General features: G+C 34.9%; 1 long non-coding RNA gene across 1 annotated transcript; it reads left to right on the top strand.

Moving 5' to 3' along the window:
• Nucleotides 1-2,482: 2,482 nt before the first annotated feature.
• On the top strand, nt 2,483-5,343 carry LOC127564022 (uncharacterized). Its single transcript, XR_007954171.1, has 3 exons — nt 2,483-2,789; nt 4,944-4,992; nt 5,272-5,343. It is a non-coding gene; the product is annotated as an uncharacterized LOC127564022 (long non-coding RNA).
• The last annotated feature ends 1,083 nt before the right edge of the window (nt 5,344-6,426 follow it).

Below are 6,426 nucleotides of genomic sequence, written 5' to 3'. Positions count from 1 at the left end.
TGAACAGGAAAGCAGATGGGGGAATCAACTCTTATGCTGGAAATATTTGCTTAATCTGACATTTGAGTCTGTAGCTTTTTCCTAGTGGGAGTGACAGCAGAGAACTAGAAAAATGAACTGTGGCAGTTCTTAAACCCCTGGGTTTGGTACACGCCCATAGACTGTCTTTAAGAAATCTGGATCTCAATGTTGTGAGTGTAGCCATATGATTTCTTTAAACATACTACTATTTTATTTCTATTGTTTATTTCATCACTATGAATAAAGAATGAATAAAGCTTACAAACTCAGAGAATAAGGCAGAGTTCTTCAGGTATGCAGGGGTCCTTAAACTCCGGCCGCTGGCCAGATGCAGCAGCTGAGGACGTTTATCCCCCTCACCCAGGGCTATGAAGTTTCTTTATTTAAAGGCCACAAAACAAAGTTTTTGTTTTTACTATAGTCTGACCCTCCAACAGTCTGAGGGACAGTGAACTGGCCCCCTATTAAAAAAAGTCTGAGGACCCCTGGAGGGGATTGAGAACTATTTTGAATGGTTAAATCCTTAGTGACCAAAGACACCCGAATCTTTATCAACCCCACCTGCTCTCTCCTCTGTAAAAAGGATAGAGTTAGGGAAATAATGTTGCTCAATCTATAAGCAATGAAGAAAGATTTGTATTTCTCCAGAGATCCCTTTGATGTTGGGTAGGATATATAATTGTTGGGTTCCTAGGTTCTGGTTCTAATTGTGAATAGGATCAGACTAGTGGTTACCAAAGCCTTCTGGTGGCTAAATGAAAATCAACATTGCCATGCCCTCTCTATAATTAGTTGATTGTTCTATGAAAGCACAATGCTAATAAAACACTATTATAGGAAGCAGTTTGTTCCATAGGTTATAAAAGAGATCAAATGAAATGTTATAAAGAATTGAGTATAGTCTAAAATGCCATATAAAATATTACCTATTCTATTATTTTAATTTTCTAATAATATATATGGATAATTAATTGAATAATTATCATAGGGCCTTATAACAAATTTTGTAATACTATATGGTTACATATTTATGATCTTATTGTGAAATGGCATTGATTGGGTGACCTGAAGTGGGGTTTATTTATGTAAGCACTTACAAAGAAATGGGAGATACAGAGAGTAAAAAAAATATATGTATATATATGACTTCCCTGTTCTTGATGGCTCATGATATAGACAATAATACTACTCTCAATTTGTATGCTAATAGTTCATAATTATATAGTACTTTATAGTTTACCAAGAATTTTACATATATTATTTTATTTCAGCCTCAGATGACAGGATTTGTATCTTGAAAATTTTTGACACTACAAAGATGGGTGGAATCTAGTAAGATGAAATTTAATAGAAATAAATTAATGTCCTACACTTGACTACAAAAAAAAAATCAATTTCACAAGTTCAAGATGAGGAAGTCATTGCTAATCAATAATTCATGTGAAAAAGATCTGGATTTAGTGGGCTGAAAGCTTAGCAGTTACAATACAGTTCAAAAGTACAAAAAGCCAATGCTTTAAAAGCTAAAGTCAAGCTGAATTTAAAAAGGAATTGTCCAGGATTAGGGATAAAATATTGCTATCTTATTTTGAACTGGTAAGACTATATCCAGAATACTGCACTCAGTTCTGCATGTCTCATTTTATGGAGAACATTGATAAATTAGTGACCATCCAGAGGAGGTCATCAGGATGGTGAAGGGTATAGGGTATCAAGACCATATTATGTGAATATAATTGTAAAGTAGTATGATGAAAAGAAAGGAGAGAGGAGAGAGGAAAAGAAGGAAAAGGAAAGGGGATAATGGGAGTGTGGTTAACCCCATTGCACACACGAGAACTTTCTGGTTTTGAATGGGTTAAATGGCTTGATCAAGATCACATGACTAGCAAGGGGCAAAGTTGAGACTAGAATCCACGTCTGACTTGACATTCTATCACCTACTCTTTCCATTATACCACCCTGCCTTTCCATGACTATATTTATATAAAACACATGTGCATATAAAACAATAACTCTTGAGCTGGAAAGAACTTTAGAGATCATACAGTTTAACTCCCCCATTTCACAGATGAGGAAATTAAGGTCTTGGGAAGGGTGCTTAAGAGATTTGTCCAAGACCACACAGGCAGTTAGCATAAGGGGAAGAATTTAAACCTATTTTGTTTGACTCCAGAGTCAGCATTCTTCCTATTGTTCTATGCTACCCCTGTTTAAGATGTTTACAATGTAGCTATAATTTCACAAGGTACACATATGCTCTTGTTATAAATTGTTTCTCCATCTTCTCCTCACAACTACGTCTAGACTAGCTAACTCTGTGTCTTTTTTATGGTGTGTACAGATCATTTTCCTATGATGAAATTCATTATGATTCTCCAAATTTGCTCATAAAGAGAGTCTGCTCTCCCCTGTGGCAACTTCATTACAGAATCTCTTTGGCTCAATTATGAATCATTTTTCTAGTACTCAAAGGCAGTTCCTAAGCTTTACCATGGGCAAGGTGGCCCCACAAGACAGATTCCTCAGTCCCATAGCCAAGAAATGGTGCCTGTGCTGAAACTTCTCAATAGAAATATCACGGTGGGAGAAGAAGAGGCATATGGCTGGCTGCTGGTGCTCTACTGCAACATCCACTGAATTTCATCCGACTCACTTGGACAGAAAGTCGTTATCTTATATCATTTTTATTTTTTTGTGGTACATGCAGAACCCTCACAGACTCATAAAGTGATACTCATAAATGCTTACTTACCCATCTTCCAAAGGTAGGCGAGCACGTCAATTTTATCACTCCATATTAGATTCCAGAAATCTATCTCTTGAATGTAACCAGATGAAAGCTCATGATTCAGATCCAAATCTAACAGCAACCCATTGGGCTCCCTCTTGCCCACATAATTAAAAGAAACCTTCTGCCTACTGGTGGTCTCAATTATCTCCCTTTGGCATGGAAAGGAGTTGGGATTTTTTTCCTGGTAACTTGCCAATGGAGTTTAATAAACATTCAATAGTTGCCTATTTTTAGAAAACTTCTTCAGGAGAGGAATTTTGGTGTCATTCATATGTGATTTTTCCATCTTGTCTCCACTTAATTTTTTTTAAATTTCTAACTCTGACAATATTTTAACACTCAGTGACAAATGCTTCTTTGCCCCTTGCCAAATGTGTCATATTTCTAAATCAGATGGTTATTTATTCATGTGATTTTCAATGCCCTGTGGCTGCTAACACAATGGTTTGATGCTGCCCAGGGCTGTTCCAGTCATATGGCAAGTACTAGGGGAGTAGAAGAGCAGTTTCAGAGTGACAGATGAGAATGAGTTTCATACTGAGGTACCCAAAGTACCTCAGAGTAGGTATGTGCTATTCTGCTAAGAGAAAAGCAGAAGAAATAGAGGTAAATATTTCCATGGTGAAATGATAAAAAAATAAATAAATAAATAAATCCAAAGCAGACAAATAATCTCATTCTTAGTCATTGATTCCTTCTGTCTTCTCCTGAGCACCACCCTTTCCCTTTTGTGTGACATAGCACACACCCAGTTGAAGGGTCATGAAGAGCTTGAATACAACTCCTTTTCATCTGTCACTGTCCCCCTTTTCCTATCCCTACCACATGACTAGAATAGCCGCCAACATCACCAGACCATTGTGTCAGCAGCCATGGGATATTGAAATTTATATGAATAAATAACCATCTGATTGACAAATATAACACATCTGACACAGGTGCTTGGAGAAGTATTTGTCATTTATTTGGTCAAAATTGCAAAGACTTTGGAATGGAGGAAAGGGTACGGGAATGGATAAAGGAACATCACTGCATTTCCCCAAAAGGTTTACATAAGATACATGGGAAAGACATCAGGATACACAATTTTTTAAAAATTTAATTTAATTTAATTTTATAATAACTTTATATTGACAGAAACCATGCCAGGGTAATTTTTTTTACAACATTATCCCTTGTACTCACTTCTGTTCTGATTTTTCCCCTCCCTCCCTCCACCCCCTCCCCTAGATGGCAAGCAGTCCTATATATGTTAGACATGTTGCAGTATACAGGATACACAATTGAGAAGAAACCAATTCTATATAGTTCTAGCTTTAACTTCCAACTATCCATTGAAACAGATGATTCCAGGTCTCATGTTAAAATACACACACACACACACAAACACACACACAACTGTATACTAAAACCATCACATGATGTAAAAGATAATTTAGAATCTGATTATTTATACTGCAAGTTATATTTACTTTATAAAAAGATTTATCATGAAAGCACTAAAGTTTCTGAATTATTGTAATGACCAATCTTGGTCTCAGAACTGATGATGAAACATGCTTCCCTCATTTTGGTAGAGAGGTTTGATTTGTTGCTGTTGTAATCAGATACTTGTTTTTTTTTTTTTCTTTTTCTTTGTTATAAATGATTTTTATGGTATTGGTGGTGATGGTGCTTGAAAGAAGGAGGTAGTATACTCCTGTGATACAAAACAATAAAACCAAAATACCAGCATGGCTTTAAAAATAATTAAATGATGTGTTATGTAAAAAATAATTAAACAAAATCTGTCTCAGTATATTAAAGGTTCATTTACATTAAAGCTCCATGTATTATTGGGGAAGCTCCATTACTGAAGATGCAGCAGAACTTAGAGAAAAAGTTATACAAGTTTCAGCAAATTCATAAGGGAAAAAAAGAAATTTGGAAATTATAAGTCAATGAGAAGGCATGATTTTATTTTTTTAAAATTCTATTTGTATTTACATGCACATGTAAATTTCCTTTGAGGAACACATCTATAGATTTAAGTATGGACCACTTCTAGTTATATAGACTATATATATTTTCTACTATGTGGTGCATCAAAGGCAATGTTTAAAACAGTTTGTTTTCTCCTTCCATTTAGCACACTTCTGAACTTCCTCACTCTGCCATTATTTGGTGGATACTAAACAGTGAGTATAAAGCTCATTTTTTATCAGTCTGAACAAAAATCATAATTCAAAATATAAATAAACAAAAGATCAGAGGTTTTATTCCAGAAAAAATAAACATTTTTTGAATTATCCATTGATCTATGATCCATTTTCCTCCTCCATTCTCACAAAGATACAAGAAATAATTCTATTTTATCTTAGCCAAAGGTTTAAGTTTTTACCTCTCATTAAATATGTCACCACAGTTACTTAGGAGTAGCCACATTTTCATTTTCTTCCTTTCTTTCCCCCTGGCAGAGATGCTAATGAGCCATAAGATGAACTGCAAGAAGAGATTAAAAGTACTTGGATCGTGTACAAGTAAAAAACGCAGTAATTTTTTTCTTACTCTGCTTTAATATCACTTATTCTCTCTCTGTCTCTCTCTCTGTCTCTCTCTCTCTGTCTGTCTCTCTGTGTCTCTCTCTCTGTCTCTGTCTCTCTCTCTTTCTCTCTCTGTTTATCTATCTATCTTTTATGTGTTAATCCTTTAGCTAATTTCCCAGTGGCCTATGAAAGATGATAAAGAAAGTACATACCTGGATATATCATTATATATATATATATATATATATACATATATATGTATATATATATGTATACACACACACACACACACACACACACACATATATATATATAATTTTACAATCTATAAAGTTGTAAAGTCAGTAAAATATTCTTCTTACAATACATCTATAAGGCGAGCGACACTTAAATACTATGTATAATAAATACTATTATGCTCATTTTAAAAATAGCAAACTAGGAAAGAAGAAAAGATATACATATTTATTGAGTGCTGAACCATCTCCCGTATCTTTGTCAAGAAAATCCCATATCCCAGTTGGACATGACTGAAACAACTCAACAAGCAAAAAAAAAAAAAAAAAGTGTCAGATATTGTGCTAAGCTATGGGAATGCAATACAAGCAAAAAAGATAGCTGCTGCCCTTGAGGAGATTATATTCTAAGAAGTCCTTTAGGTACAGAGTGCAAAGTTTATAAACTCTCCCTTGCTCTTTCATGCACACTCCCACCCTCCAGTAGAGAAGTGGTTGAGTTAGATAGATGTTTAATCTGGAGATGAGAAAACTTGAGAATCATGGAAAACAACATTATTTGTTCTGTTTGATCCAAAGGAATGAAACAGAGAGCAATATAAAAAAGCTGCAGAGATGCATAAGGAAAAATTTCCTGCCATTAAAAAGATTTGAGAATTGAACAGACAGACTCCATTGATCACAGAATTTTCCCTCATTGGAAGTCTTTGGGTGAATGCTACTCAATGGGATGTTATAGATTAGATTCCAGTCCAGGTATTGGACTAAAAGAGCCTCTGAGGTTGCTACCATTTTTGAATTTCTGTGATTCTTTTATTAATAGGTGGCAAATTGGAATATTTCTGAGTAG

This window comes from Antechinus flavipes, chromosome 5, assembly GCF_016432865.1.
Source record: "Antechinus flavipes isolate AdamAnt ecotype Samford, QLD, Australia chromosome 5, AdamAnt_v2, whole genome shotgun sequence".
Classification (NCBI taxonomy): domain Eukaryota; kingdom Metazoa; phylum Chordata; class Mammalia; order Dasyuromorphia; family Dasyuridae; genus Antechinus; species Antechinus flavipes.
This window is presented reverse-complemented; position numbering and strand designations above follow the sequence as displayed.